The sequence below is a fragment of the Lonchura striata genome, chromosome 1A, assembly GCF_050655825.1.
Source record: "Lonchura striata isolate lonStrDom1 chromosome 1A, ASM5065582v1, whole genome shotgun sequence".
NCBI lineage: Eukaryota > Metazoa > Chordata > Aves > Passeriformes > Estrildidae > Lonchura > Lonchura striata.
Genome location: NC_140741.1, coordinates 26,622,004 through 26,636,642, shown reverse-complemented (window position 1 = coordinate 26,636,642; position 14,639 = coordinate 26,622,004). Strand labels below are relative to the sequence as shown.

Below are 14,639 nucleotides of genomic sequence, written 5' to 3'. Positions count from 1 at the left end.
TTGTCCTCAAATGTGTGCATTTTTCTGCTTTCCTTTTTATACCTCTGTTTCTGTTTCGGTCTCCTGGTTGTTTCTCTGTGGTTATTTCCACAGTGTTATGAGTTTCTCTGAGAGCCCTCTGTGCCCTAGAGTTCAAAATACCTGGAGTGTTATTTTTTTGGAACCCTGGTACAGCTGATGAAGCTTGGCATCCTCAGCAGGGGCGTTAACTATTTCACACACTGCACCGTGCCTTCCACCTGACCTAAGGAGGAACTTCCAGTGTGGTGAAGGCAGGAAATGTTCACAGAAAAGGAATTAAAACAGTCTGGCAGACAGTAGGAGACACTGACTAATGGATGGATTGGGTAGGGCTCTGATAAAAAGCATTTCCTATATCTCAGAAGAATTCTGGTTTTTGTTTCTCACAGGATCTGGGCCAACACAGAACAACCAGGCTGGGAATGGGGCAGAAGGCCATAGAGATATTGTGGAAAAGAAGCCTGCAGAGCTTTGTAGTCAGGGCTTGTTCCAGGACTTCAGTGTGGATTTCTATCTCTCAGCTCTTCTCCTGAAAGTCTAGTTTCGATGGCACAGGAATAATCACAGCATTCTTCCTCTTGGGAGCTTTGCAAACTCTGAGATGTCCCTGAAGCTGTTCCCCAGCACTGCTGCAGGACAACAGGAGAGGGTATTGACTTACTTGGTAGGAGCTGGTACCTAGTGGGTGAGAAAACAGGCTGAAGGCTTCTGTGCTACTTGGAAGTGATCCAGCGTGGGATAATGGGATCTCAATTTCAGTTGCAGAAAATCATTTTCATTTAGAGGAGCCCAGGGAACTCCCAGTCTGACACCACTTTGGTTGGGATTTAGCCAGGGGATCATAGAGAATGGGATTCATGCCAATATCTTACAGATCTGAATTTGTCTGGTGAGGAGAAAGGAAGGAGGTCTTGGCTGCCTTTCACTGTTTGTGATGCTTTTTTAAAATGGGAGCCCCTGTGGCAGTGACAGGCCCATCCAGTGACAGATAAATGGACTGCAGATGGAGATTGAGTAGATGGGTCTGGAAAAATAGCAGTTGTGTTCCACCTTGCTCGCTCAATAAGCTGTGGCATGGCATCCAAAAGTGCTCACAAAGTGTTTGGAAGAGGCAGTGGATTTTCTGTCAAATTGTAGTTGTCCTCTGCAAAGTGACATTTACATTTTTTACCAGGCAAAGTAATTTTTCTGCGCTGCAATCCTTCCAGCACTTTGGGTTAATAGGAGCAGAGGTTGGCTCCTTATTGTCTGTGGCTCGACATTTAGATGACTATCAGACAGGGAGAGAGGGCAGTGGTTTCAGCACTGCTTAATGAAAAGCCGAGGGAAAGGGAAGTTTTTACTTCACCTTGGATGCTGTCAGTTTGTTTTTTACATTACTCTAATGAAGGCCAGGGAAGAATGGTATCCACTCACACTCCCTCCCTGGCAGAGAGCTGCTACGCATGGTGTTTCAAGACCACAAGCAGTCCCATTGCAGGAAGCAACACTTTGTGTTAGTCCCATGATGAAGTCTTTAGATGTACTGTATATCTAAGCAATTTGAATGTTTTCTTCCAGTGCAGGATGCAGCACTGTTCCCCTTGATGAGGCTGCAGGACACCTTTTTTCCTTAATTTAAAAACCTTCCTCCCACTGCATATTATCTTTTTTTTTCTGTCACTGTTCTATAATATTTATAAAGGGCAGTTCCTGATGGAAGTGCATGCAGGGCTCAGCTGCCTACCCATGATATGTGGGAGGAAATTTCTCCTCAGGGGTTCTCCTCCAGGGCTCCTCTGGGACTCCTCTTTGCTCTGTCAGGCCTGCTCATACTGGCATGTTCAGCACCTCCCTGCATCTTTTTCTCAGAGGCCCTCAAGTACCTCAACACACCCCCAGACCTAAACTCAAGTCATCTCCCTGGATAACCGGTCTCCATGATCTCTTTCCAACTAAACAGTGCCCTGAATAGTAATTAGACCTGGTATTCAGCATTTCTGCAGCACTTGAGCTTGGAAGGAGCCTGAGAAGAGCACTGCTAATTAGCTCACCTCTTATCTGTCAGGTCAGTGTGATCCCTGCTTGAATGGCTTATGTGCTGAAGCACCCGGTGACCAGCTCCACAGAGGGACCTGAGCTCCTTGGATTGTCATCTTGCTCTCTCCTTTTCTTCACTCTTGAGAGCAACTCAATGTCACCCTTTTAGTTTCAGAGCCTAGAGACAACATGTTTTCTGCTGGTGTAAACCAGCATTGATCCACAGGGACATCAGAGCCTCACTCTGTGTACTCAGTCTTGGGTGCTTTTTTAGGATAACTCAGGAATCCACGGGTGGCTCTGAATCCAGGTGTCCTGGGTCCAGGCAGAAGGATTCCATTCTTCCCTGCCAGTTTCACCGTGGAAAGTTGGCACAGTCAAAACACTGGGGGTTATCTAGGGGAGTTCTGCAGGAAAATTTGGCATGAGGAATAAGAGAATAAGATGCATGCACATCCCATTGTGACAGAAGATCCCAACCACCTGGAACAGGTAAATGGTCAGGATGTTTTGCTCCAGCTCTGTGGAGACTCTTTCACAGGGTCAACCATTTGAATGGCACCAAGCCTGAAGGGAGAGAGAGTGCCGGGAGCCATCCTTCCGGGGCTGCCGGGGTGCGCGGGGCTGGGGCCGGCAGAGGGCACTCCGGTACCGCCGCTCACCCTCCGGCCGAGCCCGCGCTGGCAGCGGGCCCAAAGCCTCCGGCCCCCGGGGCTCTGCCCTGACTGAAGGAGGCGATGGTGATAAGTGCAGCAGCCGTGCAAGCCGTGTTTTCATCTCTGCGGGAGGCGCAAGGAGAAAATGAGTGAGGAGGGTGCAAGGGAGAGAAGTCAGGAATCTCCCATGTCTGTCTCCATCAGCTCGCTCCGATGCAGACGTGGATGGGAGATGGAGTACACACAGCCCAGGGTTTTCCCCGCCAAGGCAGTGGCATGGCTCTGGCACAGGGCAGCTGAGTGAAAGGGCAGCTGTCTTTCACTCCTTGGCGCCTCAGGCTCAATAGTAGAAGCCACCAGTCCTTTCCCAGCTGCCTATCCAGGTGATGTCACTGTGGTAAGCCAGCTCTGGGCACATCCCAGCCGTCCACACCTTGCAGACAGGTGGGAAACAGTCAAGGCTGGTCCTTTGGCAAATAAGAGCATCGCCCTGAATGGAGAAGACAGGAGCCATTTCAGCACTGCTGCTCATGGCATAAGGTGGCAATGGCCATGGAGGCAAGCCCTGATGGGTTGAGACACCCTTGTGAGCGGCGCCTGGCAGCAGACTCCTCTGGAGAAGTGTTTTGCACAGGCCACAGTGCAGCAAAACCTTTTAGGAGACTTGGCAAACCTCTCAGGAAGCTGAGGGTCACTGCAGTGAGCCCTCTCTTGTCTCCTCATCCCCTGGAGGCAGCTCAAGGAGTGCCACACGGCAGAGCAGGAGGGATGGCTGGAGCTGTGCTCATGGCAGCAGTGACCGGCAGGATGCCTCACAGGCATCACTGGGCTGCAGCCACAAAACCAGAGGTGCCTGAGTTGGCCTCCTGCTTCTGCCCAAGGTCTGGACACCTTCCCCATCATGAAGTCAGTATGACAGCCACATGGGAAACTGGGATTCCCTGGAGTTCCGAGGGGTGGGGGTCTCCCTGTCTCCTCTGCAGAGATAGAAGGAGCAGAGCACCTTCCTACGTGCTCTGAGAGCCTGAGTGCCTTGTAGTTTTGCTGCAATAAATCTGGAGCAGCTATAAATCTGGAGCAGCTGGCTTAAGTTCCTCCAGGGTTCAGAAGAAAACACATCCAGCCTGATGTGTTTTGTTTGCCCACTCACTGTGTTTCTAATTGGAATGTTTGTAGCTTGGAAAATTGCTCCTTAGACTACAGTACCCACAGTCCTTCACTGGCAGCTTGGCACAGCCTTTTTGGGCAAAGCAAGACCCAAACATGAACTGGGACTTTCCTTACCTGAGCCATGGAGGTGGCTGGAGGTCTTTAGTCAGCCTGGCTGACCAGCAGGTGCACATGTTCACTGTGAAAAGGCTGCTGAGATCAGTGAGTGAGAAATGTGCTGTGGCTCCCCACCTTCCCTCAGAGGCCATTTCCAGACCCTGATCCTAGCAAACAGGGTCTTCTAAGTCTATTTCTCCTCCATTTCTGCACAGGCCTGTCCAGACTTTTTTTTTAAATGAACCCTGAAGTCCAGTTTGAGAGAGCTCACAGGACAGAAACAACAAGCATAATGAACCATATTTAAAATGATATTTTTTTCTGCCTTTGGAGTTTGGTTAATTTATAATCTATAAAAGTCTCTGCATAATTGTATCTTGATTAAAATGGTATAATTAGGTGCTCTGGATCTCTTTCCCCTTTCCCTAAGATTATTTCTGTCTAATTGCTTTAATCTGTGTTTTCATGCACCCACTAGAAAATCAAAGCATGCTCCCATGAGGATGCGGGTGAGAGTGAATAAAGCTGACTACTCATTAAGTGCAGCAGAGAGAGGAAACTGCATCTAAATCACCACTACATTAACGAGGTAAAATAAAAAATCAAACTGAATAGCAAAAAAAGGAGGATTAAAAAAAACCACAACACAACAAAACAACCCGACACATATTTTGCTATTAATTAAGAACATACTGAACAGAAAATCGTGTGCTGTTAAAACAAACTTCCTCCATTGTTGAAGGACAGCAAAAGGTCTGGCAATTTTAATTCTCCAAATCTGGAGGTGTTTTGTGGGGGGAGCAGAATGCAGCCCTGCTAGGGACAGAATAAAGTTCACTGAGCAAAGGTCGGAAGACCCGGATAGGAGGGACAGCAGCCCAATACAGCAGTTTAATAGCAGTGCAACAATTACTCCCAGTTTGAATGAGAACTGGATTGGACTCCAGGGAGAAAGGTAATGACTGGCTGACTGCATTGCTGGGGAGGCTTGGCAAATCCCTCAAGAACTGATTAAGTCAAGTCACTGTCCTAAGACCAGAACAGCTTCACCTCTCCCTTCCAAGTGATTTTCTGTATTTTTATCAATGATGATCAGGTCCATAACCTATGAACAGGTCACTTATTTCCCTGTAATTAAGAAGTCAAGCAAACAAGATACTTTAAAAAATATTTTGGCTGCGTATATGGATTATTAACAAATGCTCTAGTCTCTTGAGAAGACCAAGGTAGTGCTGTCCTCTGGTCTCCTGTTGCAGTGGGGACTAACTGTGCTGTTTGCTATTTGCCTAGCTTAAGTGTAATTCCCATCCATTGCAGTGCAGAGAGGCTGGTTTGTGCCCCAGACGTGATGGAAGAACTTTGTCACCAAGCTGTGCACAACACTGTTTGCTTTCAGCAGTGCTGAGCAGCCCAGACAGGGCACTGTACTGGTGCAGCCACCTTCTTCTGGGACCTGGAGCTCTGCACTTTGTGGTACAGATGTGGTTGGTGATCCAGCTGCCCGAGACGTGGGTGAGTACAATAATTTCCTGCATGGTAGCTGACAGGATAATACTGAAAAAGAAAGGAGGATCAGCTGCTTTCAGCCCATGAGTTCAAGAAGAGCCTAATCTAATTAAGTGGAGACCACTATCAAATTACCAGCTCTCTTTTAACGTAGCCATTTTAAGTGGTTTAGTGTATTTATAGCAGGTGAGTTAGGGAGGGCTTTTCTCCCTTGAGGTTATATTTGTGTGTAAGGGAGAGATGTATAATGTTAAGACTTCTGCTTTGAATTGCTTGTCATCCCTAGCCTAGAAAACATTTTGCTCAAGTTTAAGATACCAAAATCTGATCCCAGCTAGTCTCTTCCTATGCCTGTGATTGGAATGTCTCTCTGGCCTGTTCCTGAGTCTTGCCTCAAGCCAGCAGCCCAGAAGTTTCCTTTGGGGATTAAGCTTTCCTTAAAGCAAACCCCTGCGTGTCTGTCTTGGGTCAGTCGACAGCCTTGAAAGGGCAAGAAGAGGGGCAGGCTCGCTATGGTCAGAAGTCAGCAGCCTTTTCCTGCTGAACTTTGATGGGAGTGGCATGGACCTCTCACTAGTCATTAGAGAGTGGAGAGGCTCTCGGCCCCACAGCCCAGCACGTTGCTGGTTGATGGAGTGGCCCCAATTTGTCTTCCACTGATTAGTGTCTCTGGCAGCCTGCAGCCCGCTCCCTGTAATTCCATCTCAGGGGGAGCTCCTGTGTGGCAGGATCTGTGTCAGATGATCCCCTAGGCTCAAAGGAGGGAGGAGATGGGAAATGCTCGTTAGGAGTTGTTTCCATGCATAACAACAGCAATAATCCTTAGCCTTTTATCTAAAGCTTTTACAAATGTTAATTCATTAACCTCTTTCAATCACCCTCTGAGGTGAGAATTGGACAGATGGGAGAAGCTGAGATGTGGAGTGCCCAGCCTGAGGCTGTGGGACAAGTCACTCAGTGCCACCAGGTCCTCCTTTGTCCTCCAAAAACTTGTCTCTCCTCTCCTGATGAGGGGTGGGCTGGCTTCTACAGGTCACCCTGTCTCTGACAAGAAGAAACCTGGCTGGCAAAGAGCTTTTCAGGAGGAGCTGGCACACTGAGCCTTGTGCCTGGGTGTCATCGCAGACTGCCCCCAAGGGAGGGCTTGACCTGCACCACACCTAGGCCATGGCACTGCCCTTCCTCCAGGTGCTGAGGCCCCCAGTGTGTTCTGTGTCTGTCAGGTCACCTATGTTATTGCTTGTAAGCAGAGAGGAAAGAAGGAGGGGAGAGAGAGACATAGAGAAAGGGAACAAAGCAGAAGACTTAGAAGTAAGAGGACATTTTGTCTCCTTCACCATCCCCATCTCCCCTCCAACTGGGATTTCTTCTACTCTTATTGATATGTCTCATTCTTGATATGAATGATTAAAAACCAAGAGATTAAAAGATTACACAAAGTGGATGAGATGGACTTTGCTGTCTCCCTCCCTCTTGCTGGGACAGACCACTGGGAAGCCTCTCCTGCTTTTCCTGTCTTGATTCCCTTCCCTTCCCCTCCCACACCTTGATCTTTGCAGATCAAAAGGCCCTTGCCTTCTGATGGTTTGAGCTGTGCTGGCCACTTTCAAGGCCACTCTCTGATGCTTGCACAGGGGCAGGTGGAGGGAAAGTATATGTATGAACTTGGGGGAGCCCAATCACACAATGCTTTAGCTGTTTGTCTTCAGACATTTGTCCTCTGAGGAACACTCCTTCCCTAGGTGGTCTGTATTGCTCGAGAGCTCTGGAATAAGGCAGGAGAAAGCTCCACGGTGTCCTGAATCTGTTGCAATGGAAATACCATCCATTGTGATGCGAAGCCTCCTTGGGAAGTGAACATGTGGGAAGGAGGCTGGAGCAGGTCAAACTGGTGTTGGGTTCCTTTGGCTAGTCCTCCTCTTGCAGAGCAGGTGCCAGCACAGGTGAGGGGCCCTCTGAGTAGATCGTCAGTTCTGACAAAGATTTTTTCAGAAGCAAGTCTTATGGAGCAGATATTTGCTCCTATTCACTCCTGAGATGTTGGGGGTATGGAGAAGAACATTTATTGCTCTTTATTTGGTCCCTCTATTCTCTTCACTTCTGTCTCCGGACTGCTTCAACAGTCTGGCTTGAGCTGTCCCACTGTAGTTCCAGGTCAGAGCTGGAAAAACCCAACACCTTTCCGCCCTTTGATTTTGTTGCTCTGTCCTTGCTTGAGTTCACTCTTGCTCTTCTTCACGGTGCCAGAGCCCAGGGAGTTGAGCTGGCATTCTCTGAGCAACGTCTACAATATCCACAGCCAGGAGAAGGAAGATCAGTTTCATGCCTAGAGGTGCTACCTCATTCCAGGAGAACCTTGTGTCTGTGGCATGCTCCGAGACCTCTTGAAGACAACAGGGTACAACCCTTGCCCCCTCCTCTACATCCACAGCTATAAGAAGAGAACCTGGAACCACTTCCACGCTGGAGTCTGTAAGCAGGTTAGTGTCCAATGCACTCACAGGTTGAGTGCATTGTTATTTCCAAGCATGCTGTCCCTTGTATTGAAAACTGGGCCCCCCTCCATTTGGCAAGGATCGAGGCATTGTCGTAGCAGAGCAGGAACTGTTCATGCTGTGCAGTGCCTGCGCAGTGCTTGCTTTCTCCCACAGCCACTGCAACATGCATCTACCCATGTAGAAGGAGCCTCATGTCTTTATTCCTGATAGATGTCAGTTCCTGGAAAACAATCCCTTCCCTCCCTCCTCCTGTAGTCCCAAAGCCAGGCTGGGAGGCTGGGAGCACAAGAGCAGGGAAGGAAATCTGCCAACTTCATGTTTCTCCCTGTCGCTCCCTCTTTAGCTGCCTGTGAGCGAGGTTGCAGTAAAATAATGAAATAAAAGCCAAGGACCAGAGAAAGCTGATTCATCCACAGCCCAGGGCCAGCGGCCGGCTCCAAGCAGAGCTGTAAAATCAATCTGTCACTGCTCACCGCAGTACAGATCAGCACAGAGATTCTGACTGCAACGAGGGCAGAGCCCAGCCTTCTCCCTTGGCCTGTTTTCCCCATCCATGGGACCCAGTTGTGTCCCGCTGGGAGACGGGCAGATGGGCAGGGGAAGTGATAGAGAGGGAGAAGGGCTGATCCTCCGGCTCTGAGAGCTGGAAGCGCTGCCAGCCAGGCTCCCTTCCCTGGCAGCACACACCGCAGGTAGTGCAGGCAGACGCCGTGGCTGCCTTCCCTGCCCGGCTCTCCCCTCCTCCTGGGGATGGACGGCACAAGGTGATGGCTGAGAGGGGGATGGCTGGCTGCACTCCCCGCCCCTACTCCTTACATGGACTGTAGGTACCATCCCCACTGAGCTGATAATCCCCAGGCGGGGCACAGAGGGTTAAAAAATCAGTTTTATCATCACTTTTGTGATTCCCAGATTCTGAGCTGTTCTAGAACTTAACAACTCCCTGGCATATGTCGGAAAAACACTAGGGAATTGCTTTAATAAGGTCAGCTCCCTTGTTCACCCCTAACAGCATCTTCAGTCTTAGATGATGTAGCAGCCCGGCAGAGCAGGAGCTGAGCAGAAAGGTATAAACCAAGTGTTTTTTGGGGCTGTTTTCATCCCCATTAAGGGGGCAGAGAGGTCAGGCCTGACTGTAGGTAGTGGTCTCAGATATCAGCACAAAAGAATTAGAGGGTGATTCTTCTTCTGTACTGCTGGACACAGGGAATGAGGCACCTCTGCAGCTGACTTAAAGTATCTGTGACGTCCTTAGGAGTTTTTTTTTCCTCTCTCAGTGATTTTTTTTTTTTTTTTTGTGAAGTAAAAAACAACAGAGTCTTTCCAGGGCTTTTGGCAAGGTCAGAGCCTCTGCAAAATAAACGTGGGGGTGAGCTTCTGTACCCTCTAGATCATCTGCAATAGGACAAATAGGCATGGAGGGACTGGCTTTGAATCAGATTGAGGACCCAAATATCCCACACTGCTGCAAATCTGGTACTTGCTTCTGCTTGTCTCTTGGGGCACTTCTGTTCTGCTGGAGTTAAATGTTGTTCCTGGGTCAGTGGGAGAATGAGCAAATACCATTGACCCCCAGAAGCCCTGGTAGTACAAGGATCCTGCCCCAGCACTTCTGAGTCCTGAAAGGATGTGTGCCAGCAGGAGAGCCTCTGGGAGACTCATCACAAACAGACTGCAAGATGATCCTGGAGGAACTCAAGCAGGAACAAATCCTGAATTAATTTGGAGTTGGAAACCTTTTCTCCTACTTCAACACCCTCCAAAATTAGATACTGTCTGTCCTTGGAGGAAGTAGAGAGAGATGGAAGCAAGTCTCTGTTCCTTTCGCTTTTAGCTTCAAAAAAGCTTGGAGGAAACACCCCACAGTCTTAACACCCCAAAGTGATAAAGGCAAGGAAATTTGAGTCTGTAGTTGCCAAGACAAGCTTCCTTCTCTGATTCCAGGAGGTGTGAGTAGTTTTGGCATTTAATCCTCTGGGAACAGATGTCTAGAGATGGTCCAGGGAACATCCAGAAGTGTCCTCAGGGCTACACGCCTGTATGCCTGAGGAGTGTGTGGGTCTTTGTGTGTACCTTTGTATCTGGGTGATTTTTCCCACTTGGGTTTGCAGGTCTGGAGTACAGGAGGGCACAACAAGTTTCCTATGTGTCATTTTCAAAAGGATTGATGATATGTGTGTTTGTGGGCCAACTTGTTTCTTCATGCCATGCAGCTGATGTGTGTGATCCTGGGCCTCCTTCTGTAGATGGATCCTTTGAACTTGCCTGTGTTTTGAGGGAGGCAACTCATTCCCTTGGGGCTATTTATTGTTTGCCTCCCCATGTAGAAGCTTATAGGTTTGGTGTTTTATCCATGAGGCTCCTGTATGCCTGTGAGAAGATTAGGGGCAGTCCTCTGCTTGCTGGGTTTGGATTTACATGAGATGATTATGCATGACCCCTCATGCAGAGGGGTCAAAAGACTTCACCTTTCCTCTATAAAGCTGCAGGCATGAGACAGATGGGGAAATTACATTGCTCTGTGCTCATATGTTAACTAGAAGGATGGGGATGTGGGCCACAGGCAAGCTTCTTTAGATGCAATGGGCATCACAATATAGAATAGAATAGAATAGAATAGAATAGAATAGAATAGAACAGAACAGAATAGAATAGAATAGAATAGAATAGAATAGAATAGAATAGAATAGAATAGAATAGAATAGAATAGAATAGAATATCCTGAATTAGAAGGGATCCTCAAGAAACATTGAGTCCAACTCCTGGTTTTGTAGAAGACAACCCAAAAATCATACCATGTGCCTCACAGTATTGCTCAAATGCCTCTGGAACTCTGTCAGGCTGGTGCTGTGACCACTTCCCTGGGGACTCTGTTCAAGTGTCAACCACCCTCTGGGTGAAAAATCTTTTCCTAATAGCCAACCTAAACCTCCCCTGCTGCAGTTTCATGCCATTAATATAATACCTCTAATAGCAGTGCTCCTTGCAGTGGTGTGTGTGTGTGCGTGTGTGTCAGCCTAATTCCACTTCTGTTTCTGGACTGCATGAAAAAAAATCTTTAATTTCCCATCAGAGGTAATATATATTTGTATATTCTGTACCTGAGTGCATGTGAGTGCTGAGGGTAGCAGACTTAGGTGTCTGTTTACCTAGAAGATGTTGCAAGCATGTTGGTATTTATGCTGAGGGTAAGGTCTTCACCCAGCTGTTGCATGTGTGTTATGTTTCTGTGAAGCAGGGCAGCAGGAGGTGTGTCTGTTCAGGTGGGAATGGAGGTTTCAGAGCACTTCCATTTGTTCTTGCAACCTCTGTGCATGCCCAGGTGAAGAATGTGGCCAACTGGCCAAGGAATATGCGGGTTTGAATTGGGCTTGGGTAAATGCAGGGCTTTTAACTGCAACATGGTTTCTGAGCAGGAAGCAAATAGTCTCACAGTACTCAGATGGACCTTGAGACATTTCTGAGCAAGACTGTATGATGTGGTTGCCTGGAATAGCAGGAGGCTGGATTGCACATCCCAGGAAGCCAGCTCCCATCCAATGTCCCCAAGTTTTTTCAGCTGTTGCAAGTGTGTGTCTCTGAGTGAGACAGGCAGTCCCTCCAATGCTGTGGTGAGTATGAGAGGTGCATCGTGTCCCTTCAGCTGTGTCTTGCCTGTCTGTGCAGAGATTATTTATGTCTGTCATGTGTGCTTCTGCTTTCTGTCAAGGAACTGGGGAGTAATTTCTTAAGATCGACACTGTGTTTGGTAATGTGCTTTCCTAGCAGGTATTGCCTGTGTGAAGTATTTGGGGGCCAAGCTGTGCCTGGGTCCCCAACACCTGGTGCACATGGGTGCTTGTTTCTGACTGTGAGCAAGATTTCCATTGGCAATGGCACCTGTGGGTTTGGGAGAGGGAGGTGGAAGGTCTTCCAGATATACAGGAGGGTATGTGGCTCCAGGTGTTTTCTGAGGAGCTGTTGTGTTACTGTGGTGGTGATTTGAGGAGGTGTATGATAGACAATCTCCCCAGAGCAGTCACATGCGTGTGTTTGTGTGTGGATGAAAGGTTGTCTCCACCTCCTGTTACATTTCTATGTGTAAATTTTTTTAACAAATAACACAGGGGCTTGTATCTAGGTATAGTTTCCCATGGCTGTTGCATGTACCTGTGTCAGTAGGTGTATAGCTGTTGCATACATCTGTGCTGTGTGTGTGTAGCTCCTCAGCAGCTGTTGCTTGTAGCTGTGTGGTTCCTAGAAGCTGTTGTATTTTCATATGGGTGACTTCATCCTGAGAAGCTGTAGCCTCTGTGTGTGTGTGATTCCCTAGCAGCTGTTGTTTGTGTGTATTCCTGGGAAGCTGTTGTGTGTTGTGTGTAGCTCCTGAGCAGCTGTTGTGGGGAATTGTGTCTGTGTGTGTGTGCAGTTCCAGCAGCTGTTGCATGCGTGTGCTCATGTCTCCGGTGGAGGCCCACCCCTTTCCGCCTGCACCGGAGCAGTGGCTGTGCAGGCGAGGAGAGCTCGGAACTGGCTCCATGGGAGAGGGTCCTTTGCCTGTCAGAGCCTTCCCAGCTGGGAGAAGCAGTGCCGCCGGCTCTGGTCTCAGAGCCCTATCAGCCGAGCCTGTGGCGAATTAATCACTCGCGTTTTAAATGCCAATACAGCCCTTTCTGCCTTCTTCCCCCAGTGATGCGGATGCGGCGAAGGCAGCAAATCCTCCGGCTGTGCGTGCCCTCCCTGGACTGCTGCTCCATCCCCGCCTGCCGTGCCCGCGCCTGTGCATGGCTGGGAGCGCTGCCTAGGTGCGGCCGGGAATGAGCCAGCTGCGGGGCGAGGACCGCCACAGCTCCGAGGGGTGACACGAGTGGGGGACACCCCCCACACAAACACATCTGCAGGGCTGCAAGTTGCTTGAGGACCGGGGTCTTTTGTGCCTCCACTTCGTCTCTGTCATGCCCCGTATGGAAGCTGGGAGCAGTCACCCCTCCAGAAGCAGGTACGTGTGTGTGTGTGTGTGTATGTGTGTGTGTCTGTGTGTGTACGTGTGTGTGACACGTTTTTGTGTGCAGTCCTTGTGCTGCTGCCTCGTGTGTCCTCAGCTCCCGGCTGCCGTCCGTGTTGCCTCTCGGAGAAGCAGCTGAGATTGGAAAAGGGGGAGAAGGGCAGGATGCATGGATTGCCCTTTTCCTCCAGCTTGTGCATGCACTCCCTGGGGGTTGGATGCCTCTGATCCGAGGATGAAGGCGAGGGGTGAGTGCAAAGGAGATGGGGAAGTGGCCCAGGGTGTGTGTGCCTGTGAGGGGGGAGATTGTGCCTACATGGGGTGATGGGAGGGAGGGAGAGAGGCTTGGAGACGGGTCTCCCTTTCACCGTGTGTGTGTGTGCATGTGTGTGTGATCTGCTTAGGATTGGGATGCTGAACACAGCTGGGTTTGACCCATCTGCATCTATTTGGACCTTGAAAAAGGAGGTGATATATGTTTGTATATGTACATGTATCTATATTGGTGAATTTATATCTGTGTGTGTTCATGTGTGTATCCATGTATAGGTGTAGCTATAGGTGTATGTACGTACCCCCACGCATACATGCATGTGCATGTACGGACAGACAGGCAGAGCTCTCTGTGTTTTGCCTGCAGTTATGGGACAGAGAAGGAGTCAGCCTCATCCCTCAGCCCCCTGTTCCCTGTCTCTCTGCAAACTTTGTCGGGAAGCCTCTGCGGACAGTGGTTTGTCCATGTCTGTGTGTCTGTCTGTTGTGTGGTGTGTGGATATTCTGCCTGGTTTGCATGCAAAGGGAGTGAGTAAATCTCTCCTCTGCTCTTACACTGCTTTCCTGGGAGACTGGCTGGCTGCAGAAAAGTCATTGCGTGGTGTCTGTCGGGTGTGTGAATGTGTCTGTGGTGGTGGTGGGAGCTGGGTATTTATGTAGGGGCCCAGGACAGCTACTCGAATGCATATGTAAGTGTATATGTATTGCCTGCAGGGTGTCTGCATGCCCGTTTATTCCACCAGAGAAAGCATGCCCACATTTTTATGCATAAGGATCTTTCCTGCTTTGGGGCATGGGATGGGGGGGAGGAGAAGCTGAATGAATGAATGGGAGCAAAAGGAGGGGGAAGGAGGAGTGGTGGGGGGTGGGGGAGAGAGATGAACAGGCGCATCCTATTCTCATCCCAGGACAGGCAGGAGTGCACAGCTGCTGCTCTTCCCATTCCAGAGCTTGGATCTGGCTGAGGAAAAGCAGCATAAATCAGCTAATACTGCAGGAGGCAGCATATTCGGGAGCTGCTGTGCGTAATGCCCTCTCGCGAGTGTGTGCTGGTGTGCCCCAGCCCTGCACGCGTGCATGCAGCACACGCGTGCGTGTCCCGCATCTGAGTGTGCACAGAGCCGGGCTGGCTGTGCACAAACACCAAACATCCTCTCCAGCGCCCAGGGAAGGGGGTTTCTGTGATGGGGAGGGAGAGCATCGCTCCTGTGCTGCGGGCAAATACATCTGGCACAGCCCGCGGTCCTCTGGCACCCACCCTGGGCTCACACGGGCACGGTGGGTGCAAACAAAAGGGGGTGCACAAGGTGCAGGCCGGATTTAGGAACTGCCCCCTTCCTTCCCCCTAAAGGCTGCAGAGCAGGACCCTTCTCCCGACTCTGGGGGCACAGAGCTATAAACCAAGCTGTGGAACAG

General features: G+C 49.6%; 1 protein-coding gene across 7 annotated transcripts in view; it reads left to right on the top strand.

Annotated features, from left to right (window-relative positions):
* Window positions 1-11,662: 11,662 nt before the first annotated feature.
* The window catches only part of ELFN2 (extracellular leucine rich repeat and fibronectin type III domain containing 2), a 57,964-nt gene continuing 54,987 nt past the window's right edge, over window positions 11,663-14,639 (top strand). For 2 of the 7 annotated variants that reach the window (XR_004147671.3, XR_014952010.1), the window contains exon 1: window positions 11,663-12,944. The gene's annotated coding sequence lies outside the window, so the exon portion shown is untranslated. Of the gene's footprint in view, window positions 12,945-13,014; window positions 13,199-13,293; window positions 13,419-13,477; window positions 13,681-14,639 lie in introns of those variants that run through there. The other 5 variants (XM_031503644.3, XM_085569191.1, XM_031503645.3 and 2 more) reach the window with 4 other exon arrangements.